The sequence below is a fragment of the Cervus elaphus genome, chromosome 11 (genome assembly GCF_910594005.1).
Source record: "Cervus elaphus chromosome 11, mCerEla1.1, whole genome shotgun sequence".
In the NCBI taxonomy this organism is placed as follows: domain Eukaryota; kingdom Metazoa; phylum Chordata; class Mammalia; order Artiodactyla; family Cervidae; genus Cervus; species Cervus elaphus.
Window position 1 is genome coordinate 15,568,014 of NC_057825.1, and position 11,217 is coordinate 15,579,230.

Genomic DNA, 11,217 nt, shown 5'->3' on the forward strand with positions numbered 1-11,217 from the left:
GCAGGGGCCAACTGAGGTCAACTGCTTGGGGACTGCAACTGGGAATCATGTTTGTATTAAGAAAGAGTTCTAATTCCATGACCTTCTGACCAAAGCAAGTACACTTAACCTCAAATGGTCACAACTTCTCCAAGGTGGGTTTCAGAACACTCAGAGGTGCTGCTTCCAGCTGGACAGAGCTCTAACCCTGGCTCTGGGTCAAGCCTGCAAAGTTGCCCTTTTAAAGAAATGCTGAAGTGCCTACTCTTTTGCTTTGCCAAGTCCCAAGTTTCTTGTCATTGTGTCTCTCCAGGGGGTCTCTCTCTTAAGTCCCTGGTACTCCTTCCCTGATCCAGAGTCTCATCTTTTTGTTCTGATTGCTCCTGCAAATCTACAGACCCAGGGATTCCTCCTGACTTATACAGGGATAAATTAGCATTTTTCTTTCTCCCTCAAATCACTGTGTCCAAATCACATGCATGTTTTCATTTAATAAACATCCATATTTTGAAGATAATTTAAAATATGGAATTCTGGAACAGTCTTATTTGGAGTTTAGGAGAATGCTTGCTTGTATGTACTAAGTTGCTTCAGTCCTGTCTGTCTCTGTGTGACCCCATGGACTCTAGTCCACCAGGCTCCTCTGTGCATGGGATTCTCCAAGCAAAAATACAGAAGTGGGTTGCCATACCTATCTCCAGGGGATTGTCCCGACTCAGGGATCAAACCCACGAGAAGGAGAATACTGAAAATGATAACTCAGATTCAGATCAGTGCTTCAAAAAATCTCCAGTCAACAGGGTCTGACAGGCAACATAAAAACTAATAATTCCTCATTAAACCATTTCCACTCAGGATGGACATCCTGCTGCGTATCTGGTTGTCACATCCAAGCTAGTTTCCTGTCCTCCCAGGAGGCAGATTCTAGCATTAGAGCAGTAGCCCAGCTGTAAGTCTTACAAAACAAGGTTTGCAAACGAAAGTCAATCCACCCCCTAGGAGGAAATCCCCACCCGATAGTTGTGCCTCACATGAAAAAAGTAACAATTTTTCATGTTTTGATATGATTTTTGAAGTGTCATTTGAGCAAGGAAATAGGATGTTAGATTTGTTTACTTTGTCCCCTGAAGCGCAGCTTCAATCCAGACTCTCATGAAGTTGAATGAACTTCAGGTGAGACAAAATGAACCTCACCTAAGTGCAACACAACGCATCTCTAAAGAAAAACCAAAGTACCAGCACGTCCACCTCAGACTCACCACAGCCCAACAATCATGGTGTCTGAGGATTCAGGACATTTTTTCCCTTTCTAAAGAAAAAGACCACTTGATTAAAGATAAGGTTTCATCATCCAAGGACTATTTTGTTTACTACATTATGAAATGTCTTTCAATGCTATCTATTGTGTGTCAGTTTAATTAGCAACTTCCAAAACATCACAGTCTGTGAGTTGAATCCTGTCAGAGGAAAGAATAGTGAAGAAAATTGGGATCAATCAGAAATGAGAGAACAAATCAACTCTTGACCTGTCTTTGACCTGAACTCTAGAATTTTAGAAACACAGAGCCAGACACGAAGAGAAATCATTTAGTTCAGGTGTGGGGATCCTATCAGCTCTGAGAATCTCTGTTACTTCCGCAGACTGAGGGATCCTTATGGCAGGACAGTGTTTATTTCTATTAAGCAGGCTGGACTTGATAAATAATAATTTGGTTGGTATTGCAATTATATGAAAATAAGTTGAATGGTTCTATGAAGACCTACAAGAACTTTTAGAACTAACACCCAAAAAAAGATGTCCTTTTCTTCATAGGGAACTGGAATGCAAAAGTAGGAAGTGAAGAAACACCTAGAGTAACAAGTAAATTTGGCCTTCGAGTACAGAATGAAGCAGGGCAAAGGCTAATAGAGTTCTGCCAAGAGAAAGCATTGGTCATAGCAAACACCCTCTTCCAACAACACAAGAGAAGACTCTACACATGGACTTCACCAGATGGCCAATATTGAAATCAGATTGATTATATTCTTTGCAGCCAAAGATGGAGAAGCTCTATTCAGTCAGCAAAAACAAGACTGGGAGCTGACTGTGGCTCAAATCATGAACTCCTCATTGCCAAATTCAGACTTAAATTGAAGAAAGTAGGGAAAACTACTAGACCATTCAGGTATGACCTAAATTAAATCCCTTATGATTATACAGTAGAAGTGAGAAATAGATTTAAGGGATTAGATCTTATAGACAGATTGCTGATGAACTATGGACAGAGGTTGGTGACATTGTACAGGAGACAGGGATAAAGACCATCCCCAAGGAAAAGAAATGCAAAAAATCAAGATGGCTGTCTGAGAAGGCCTTACAAATAGCTGTGAAAAGAAGAGAAGCAAAAGGCAAAGGAGAAACGGAAATATATAAGCATCTGAATGCAGAGTTCCAAAGAATAGCAAGGAGAGATAAGAAAGCCTTCCTCAGCGATCAATGCAAAGAAATAGAGGAAAACAATAGAATGGGAAAGACTAGAGATCTCTTCAAGAAAATTAGAGATACCAAGGGAATATTTCATGCAAAGATGGGCTCAATAAAGGACAGAAATGGTATGGACCTAACACAAGCAGAAGGTATTAAGAAGAGGTGGCAAGAATACACAGAAGAACTGTACAAAAAAGATCTTCACGACCCAGTTAATCATGATGGCGTGATCACTCACCTAGAGACAGACATCCTGGAATGTGAAATCAAATGGGCCTTAGGAAACATCACTATGAACAAAGTTAGTGGAGGTGATAGAATTCCAGTTGAGCTATTTCAAATCCTAAAAGATGATGCTGTGAAAGTGCTGCACTCAATATGCCAGCAAATCTGGAAAACACAGCAGTGGCCACAGGACTGGAAAAGGTTAGTTTTCATCTCAATCCCAAAGAAAGGCAATACCAAAGAATGCTCAAACTACCACAAAATTGCACTCATCTCACATGCTAGCAGAGTAATTCTCAAAATTCTCCAAGCCAGGCTTCATCAGTAGGTGAACCATGAACTTCCAGAGGTTCAAGCTGGATTTAGAAAAGGCAGAGGAGCCAGAGATCAAATTGCCAACATCCAACATCTGCTCAATCATCGAAAAAGCAAGAGAGTTCCAGAAAAACATCTATTTCTGCTTTATTGGCTACACCAAAGCCTTTGACTGTGTGGATCACAAGCTGTGGAAAATTCTTCAAGAGGTGGGAATACCAGACCACCGCACCTGCCTCTTGAGAAATCTGTATTCATATCAGGAAGCAACAGTTAGAACTGGACATGGAACAACAGACTGGTTCCAAATAAGGAAAGGAGTACATCAAGGCTTTATATTGTCACCCTGCTTATTTAACTTATATGCAGAGTACATCATGTGAAATGCCAGGCTGGATGAAGCACAAGCTGGAATCAAGATTGCTGGGAGAAATATCAATAACCTCAGATATGCATATGACACCACTCTTATGGCAGAAAGTGAAGAACTAAAGAGCCTCTTGATGAAAGTGAAAGAGGAGAGTGAAAAAGTGGGCTTAAAACTCAACATTCAGAAAAATAAGATCATGGCATCCAGTCCCATCACTTTATGGCAAATAGATGGGGAAAGAGTGGAAACAGTGGCTGACTTTATTTTGGGGGGCTCCAAAATCACTGCAGATGGTGACTGCAGACATGAAATTAGAAGACACTTGCTCCTTGGAAGAAAAGTTATGACCAACCTAGACAGCATATTAAAAAGTGAGACACTACTTTGTCAACAAAGGTCTGACTAGTCGAGGCTATCGTTTTTCCTGTAGTTATGTATGAATGTGAGAGTTAGACTATAAAGAAAGCTCAGTGTCAAAGAATTGATGCTTTTGAACTCTGGTGTTGGAGAAGACTCTTGAGAGTCCCTTGGACTGCAAGGAGATCCAACCAGTCTATCCTAAAGGAGATCAGTCCTGAGTGTTCATTGGAAGGACTGATATTGAAGCTGCAACTCCAATATTTTGGCCACCTGATGTGAAGAACTGACTCATTTGAAAAGACTCTGATGCTGGGAAAGATTGAAGGCAAGAAGAGAAGGGGACGACAGAGGATGAGATGGTTGGATGGCATCCCCGACTCAACGGACATGAGTTTGAGTAAACTCTGGGAGTTGGTGATGGACAGGGAGGCCTGGTGTGCTGCAGTCCATGGGGTCACAAAGAGTTGGACACAACTGAGCAACTGAACTGAACTGATATAATTATATTTTTTTGGATTCCCTGGTGGCTCAAAGGGTAAAGGAATCCACCTGCAATACAAGAGACCCTAGTTTGATCCTTGGGTTGGGACAATAGCCTGGAGAAGGAGAAAGCATCCCACTCCAGTATTCTTGCCTGGAAAATTCCATGGACAGAGGAGTCTGGTTGTTGACAATCCATGGGGTTGCAAAGAGTTGGACATGACTGAGCAACTATCACTTGCACTTTCATATTTGTATTTATAAATATATATACCTATATAATTGTAATTATATATTTTCAATTATATTTTTACAAATACAATTGTGATTATTTATTTACACTATTCATAATTTCATATATATATATATAGTTGTCTTAGTTGCTTAGTAATGTCTGATTCTTTGTGACTGTAGCCCGCCAGCCTCCTCTGCTCATGGGATTTTTCAGGCAGAACTGCTGCAGTGGGTTGCCATCTCCTTCTCCAGATCATCTTCCCAATCCAGGGATCAAACCTGCATTTCCTGCTTGGCAGGCAGATTCTTTACCACTGGGAAACTCACTGTTCATTGTTTTTTTGTTCAAATACCCAGTCATATCTGACTCTTTGCAACCCCATATACTGCAGCACGCCAGGCCTCCCTGTCCCTCACCATCTCCCAGAGTTTGCCAAAGTTCATGTTCATTACATCAGTGATGCCATCCAGCCATGTCATCCTCTGAAGCCCTCTTCTCTTTCTTCCCTCCGTCTTTCCCAGCATCACGGACTTTTGCAATGAGTCATCTGTTAGCATCAGCTGACAAAAATACTGGAACTTCAGCTCAAATATCAGTCCTTCCAGTGAATATTCAGGGTTGATGTCTCTTAAGATTGACTGATTTGATCTCCTTGCTGTCCAAGGGACTTTTTCAGGAATCTTCTCCAGCACCACAGTTTGAAGGCATCAATTTTTCAGCTCTCTGCCTTTTTTACCATCCATCTCTCACACCCAGACATGACCACTGGGAAGACCATAGCCTTGACCATACGGACCTTTGTCAGCAGAGTAATGTCTCTGCTTTTCAACACATTGTATAGGTTTGTCATTGCTTTCCTGCCAAGAAGCAATCGTCTTCTGATTTTATGGCTGCAGTCACCCTCTGCAGTGATTTTGGAGCTCAAGAAGAGGAAATCTGTCACCAGTTCCACCTTTCCCCCTTCTATTTGCCATGCATTAATGGGGCCTCTTGATGAAAGTAAAAGAGATGGATGAAAAAGCTGGCTTAAAACTCAACATTCAAAAAATGAAGATCATGGCATCTGGTCCCATTACTTCATGGCAAATAGATGGGCAAACAATGCAAAGAGTGACAGACTTAATTTTCTTGGGCTCCAAAATCACTGGAGATGGTGACTGCAGCCATAAAATTAAAAGACGCTGGCTCCTTGGAAGAAAAGCTATGACCAATCTAGATAGCATATTAAAAAGCAGAGACATTAGTTTGCCAACAAAGGTCCATCTAGTCAAAACTATGGTTTTTCCAGTAGTCACATATGGATATGAGAGCTAGACTATAAAGAAAGCTGAGTGCTGAAGAGTTGATGTTTTGAGCTGTGGTGTTGAAGAAGACTCTTGAGAGTCCCTTGGACTGCAAGGAGATCAAACCAGTCCATCCTTAAGGAAATCAGTCCTGAATGTTCATTGGAAGGACTGAGGCTGAAGCTGAAATTTTGGCCACCTGATGTGAAGAACTGACTCATTGGAAAAGATCCTGATGCTGGGAAAGACTGAAGGCAGGAGGAGAAGGGGATGACAGAGGATGAGATGGTTGGATGGCATCACAGACTCTGACATGAGTTTGAGCAAGCTCTAGGAGTTGGTGATGGAAAAGGAAGCCTGGCATGCTGATGTCCATGGGGTTTGCAAAGAGTCGGACCTGACTGAGTGACTGAACTAAACTGAACTGAATGGGACCAGATTCCATGATCTTATTTTTTTTAATAGTTAGTCTTAAGCCAACTCTTTCACCTTCCTTCTTCACCCTCATCAAGACACTCTTTAATTCCTCTTTGTTTTCTGCCATTAGAGTGGTATCATCTGCATATCTGAGGTTGTTGATGTTTTCCCCCTATCTTGATTCCAGCTTGTAACTCATCCAGCCTGGCATTTCTCCAGATGTGCTCAGCATATAGGTTAAACAAACAGGGTGACAGCAGACAGCCTTGTTGTCCACCTTTCTTGATCTTAAACCAGTCGGTTGTTCCATAGAGGGTTCTAACTGTTGCTTTTTGATCCACATACAGATTTGTCAGGGGACAGATAAGATGGTCTTGTATTCCCATCTAAGAGCTCTCCATAGTTTGTCATGATCTACATAGTCAAAGTCTTTAGTGTAGTCCATAAACCAGAGATAGATGTTTTTTTCTGAAATTCCCTTGCTTTCTCTATAATCCAGCAAATGTTCACAACTTGATCTCTAGTTCCTCTTCCTTTTCTAAACCCAGCTTGGACATCTTGAAGTTTTTGTTTCTCATAATGCTGAAGCCTAGCATGCAAGATTTTAAGCATGACTTTACCAGCCTGGGAGATGAGTGAGATTGTCTGATGGTTAGCACATTCTTTGGTACTACCTTTCTTGGGTACTGGGATGACGATTGACCTTTTCCAGTCTTGTGGCCACTCTGGGTCTTCCAGATTAGCTGACATAATGAATGCAAAACCTTGATGGCACCATCCTTTAGGGATTTGAATAGTTCTGCTGGAATTTCATCACATCTACTAGCTTTATGAACAGTAATGCTTCCTAAGGCCCACTTGACTTCACACTCCAGAATGTCTGGCTCTGTGTGACTAACCACACCATCATAATAATCTGCTTCATTAACAGCTTTTCTACACAGTTCTTCCATTTATTCTTTTCATCTCTCCTTGATCTCTTCAGCATCTACTAAGTCTCTACCATTTTTATCCTTTGTTGTGCCCATCTTTGGGTGGAATGCTTCCTTGATGTTTCAAATTATTCTGAAGAGATCTCTAGTCTTTTGCCTTTTCTTGTTTTCTTCTATTATTAAGCATTGTTCATTGAAGAAGACCTTCTTATCTCTTCTAGCTGTTTTTTTTTTTTTTGAAATCTGCATTTAATTGGATGTACATTTCCCTCTCTCCCTTGCTTTTCACTTCTCTTCTTTCTTCTGCTATTTGTAAAGTCTCCTAGATAATCACTTTGCCTTCTTGCTTTTCTATTTCTTTGGGATGGTTTTGTTTACCACCTCCTGTAGAATATTACAGACCTCTGTCCCTAGTTCTTCAGGCACATTGTAAACTAGATCCAGTCCCTTGAATCTATTCATTATTGAATCTATTCCTAGAACTAACACCCCCAAAAAGTGTTTTATTCATTATTGGGGATTGGAATGCAAAAGTAGAAAGTCAAGATATACCTGGAGTAATAGGCAAGTTTGGCCTTGGAGAACAAAATGAAGCAGGGCAAAGGATAATTGAATTCTGCCAAGAGAATACACTAGCCATAGCAAATACCCTTTTTCATCAACACAAGAGATTGCTTTACACATGGACATCAATACTGAAATCAAATTGATTACATTCTTTGTAGCCAAAGATGGAGAAGCTGTATACATTCAGCAAAAATAAGACCTAGAGTTGACTGTGGCTCAGATTATCAGCTTCTCATACCAAAATTCAGGCTTAAAGTAAAGAAAACTGGGAAAAATAATAGACCAACCAGATATGACTTAAATCAATTCTTGTATGAATTCACAGTTGTTGTTCAGTCACTCAGTCGTGTCCAACTCTTTGTGACCCCATGGACTGCAGCATGCCAGGCTTCCCTGTCCTTCACCATCTCCCGGAGCTTGCTCAAAGTCATGTCCATTGATTTGGTGATGCTATGCAATCATCTCAACCTCTGTCATCCCCTTTTCCTGCTGCCTTAAATCTTTCCCGGCATCAGGGTCTTTTCTAATGAGTTGGATCTTCATTTCAGTTCACCAAAGTATTGAAGCTTCAGCTTCAGCATCAGTCCTTACAATGAATATTCAGCATTGATTTAATTTAGGATGGACTGGTTTGATTTCCTTGCTGTCCATCCTATGCACACATATGCCAGTCAAGGTTCTTTCTGATACTGAGATAACTGTACCAGGCATGGTGATGGAGGTACAGGAGATCCCCTTCATGCTGACCCTGCATCCACACCAAGCACCTTGCTCACCAGCAGATGCAGACCCTGTGCTGGGCCCTGGCCTTGGAGGGTCACTCCATCTTTCTAGGTCTCAAGCTACATAGTAGTAAAACTATGACTCACATGAGAGTTCAATTTGTTTGTGTGTCTGTGTGTGTGTGAAAACTTCTCAATATATAATAGACACCTGGTGAATTTAGTTATCATCACATTGACCTAAATGAATTCTAAGTAATAGCAAACACAGTGTCATTTAATTCTGTCTGCGATCTTCTTCTAACTGGAGTCTTTCTTGGGCTTCTTGAAATATTGAGAAGAGTGTGAGGGTGGGCATCACTTCACCTTCAAAGCCCGAGGTCACAAGGCTGGGGACAGATCTGTTCTACACTTGGTATGTTAGATGAGGAGTGTGAAGCACAATGAAGTGCAGGGACGTCACAGGAGCCTCCCAGACCTCAGTCTCCAGGAGGCAGCAAATAGGACAGAACTAGGTTCAGGGGCTCCAGATCTGTGGACCCGCCTGTAACAACAATACAGCAAGTAGTATGTTCCCCTTTCTTTTTCTAATTGGGAATCATACATCCCTCAGAATTAAAATCTTAAAGGAAAGACTACAGATGCACCTGCTCACTATGAGAATATGTGTGTGCAAATTTAATGTTTACCATAGACTTTGGACTACTGCATCTTTTTTTAAAACTTTTTATTGTATAGTTGCTTTACAACATTGCATTAGTCTCTGCTGTGTAGCAGAATGAATCAGCTATAAGTATACATATATCCCCTCTTTTTTGGATTCTCTTCCCATTTCAGTTCAGTTCAGTCACTCAGTCCTGTCCAACTCTTTGCAAACCCATGCACCACAGCACGCCAGGCCTCCCTGTCCATCACCAACTCCCAGAGTTTACTCAGACTCCTGTCCGTTGAGTCCATGATGCCATCCAACCATCTCATCCTCTTCCCATTTAGGTCATTGCAGAGAACAATTGAGAAGTGTTTCCTGTGTGTACAGGAGGTTCTCATTAGTTACCTATTTTATGCATAATATCCATTGTGTACGTAGGTCAAGCGCAATCTCCCTTTTCATCCCACCCACCCTTTCCCCCCTCAGCTCATTGTATCTTAAGACATGGATCACAAATGGCCCCTGGCAGTATAAATGCATTCATGGGAGATGGTTTCGAGCTTATTTTCTTTCTTCAGCATCGTCCATTTCCTGGAGCCTGCTGTGGTCAGAGGAGGTTTTGTTGCAGTTAGACTCCTCCTCACTCAAATTCTTACAAAGGGTTGCATCCCAGCTCCCACTCTGTCCTCAGGCCCAGAAATACAGGGGCAGCTGGACTCTCAGTGTCCCACTGGTTACAGGCTTTTCTCTCTGACCCTTCTTTGACTCACTGGCCTCAGGCTGCTTCATTTCCTGTGATTGCTTCATACAATATTGAATATTCAGTGCTCATTTTGGAGCTCAGATTATTTATTTGCTCAGAGCTTGCTTTTTCTTGAGGTTGTGAAGGGTCAGAATTTACTAGACTCTACCAGACATAGGCACAGAACTTTATAAGCCAGATGGTGGTTTTCTGTTTTGCTTTTTGCCACTATTTATTGTTTCCTGAGAAACCAACAACAGCACCGATTACCACCCTGTAAAGCTGAAGTGCTGAGGTAAACGTGTGTCTGAGGTTTCTAAGACTATAAGCATCTCGGGTCCCCTCATTGAACATCATGAGAGAGAGGAATTTTTAAAAAAAAAAAAAAGAAAACAGATGAATGAGTTCATGAGTGAGAGTTACAAAGTAACGTAGTTTTATTCTTTCTTTACAGTCTTATTCCATAGAATGATTGTCAGTGATGATACATGCACTGGCTTTAAGAGAAAGCACAGACAGGCCAAGGAGGCAGAGCTAATTACATTTGTGATGTTGAGTAATCTAGGGACAAGGTAGCATGCTCTAGCCCCCTTCCTAGAAACTAATTTCAGCAAAAACTTAGCAGAGAATGAGCAGAGGCGAGCTGGCCTTTGCATCTCCACGTGGGTGAAGCTGGCTCAGCAGGCAGCAGACCTCTGGGGTGCCCAGCAGAGCTACAACAGGGGGAGTGGGCTGAGGCTGACCCAGGGCCAGGTGACTGTCGTGGTGACCTCGGCCATGCCCATCTCCCTGCAAGGTCCCTGAGGTACTTTCCCAATGGTGAAAATTCCACCTTAGGGAGAGATGTAGTCATCAGAGTTCAATGGAAACTATTGCAGCTATATCCACTGATGGACAGGAGAAAGACTAAAACCCCAGGCTGTTATTTTGGGTGGATGTTAAAGACCGAACTGGAAAATTGTTTCTCTCTTGTCATCACACATGTCACTTTGGAGGAATTGTTTGTGATTAAAGGAATCAAATTGCGATTCAACTGTCCTTGGGAGATCACAGCCTGCTAGAAAAATTAAAATCACAAAGCAGGCACTCCATTAAAAAACTGTACTTGCAAAACCCATTACATCATTTGCTTTACGTTGCGCTCTGCAAGGAGGCTGGACAGATGCTGTTTTCTGATTTGGCAGCTGAGAACCTGAGGCAGCAGAGGGTGAACAGCAAGTCCCACGGTGATGGCTGGTAAGTGGTGGGCTGTGCCGGAGCCCTGACCTCAGCCTCAGGGTCCTCTGCACAAAGCGAGACAGGTACCCGCTGCCTCTGAGATGCAGCTTCATCACAGCAACACAATAACATCTGATTTATGAAGTGGTCTTGAAAACTAAGACTTAATGTATATAAAGCACCTTTCATAATATTTGCATTTGATAAGCTGATATTATGTTGTTGTATTATTATTTATGTGCAACCAGAAATACAA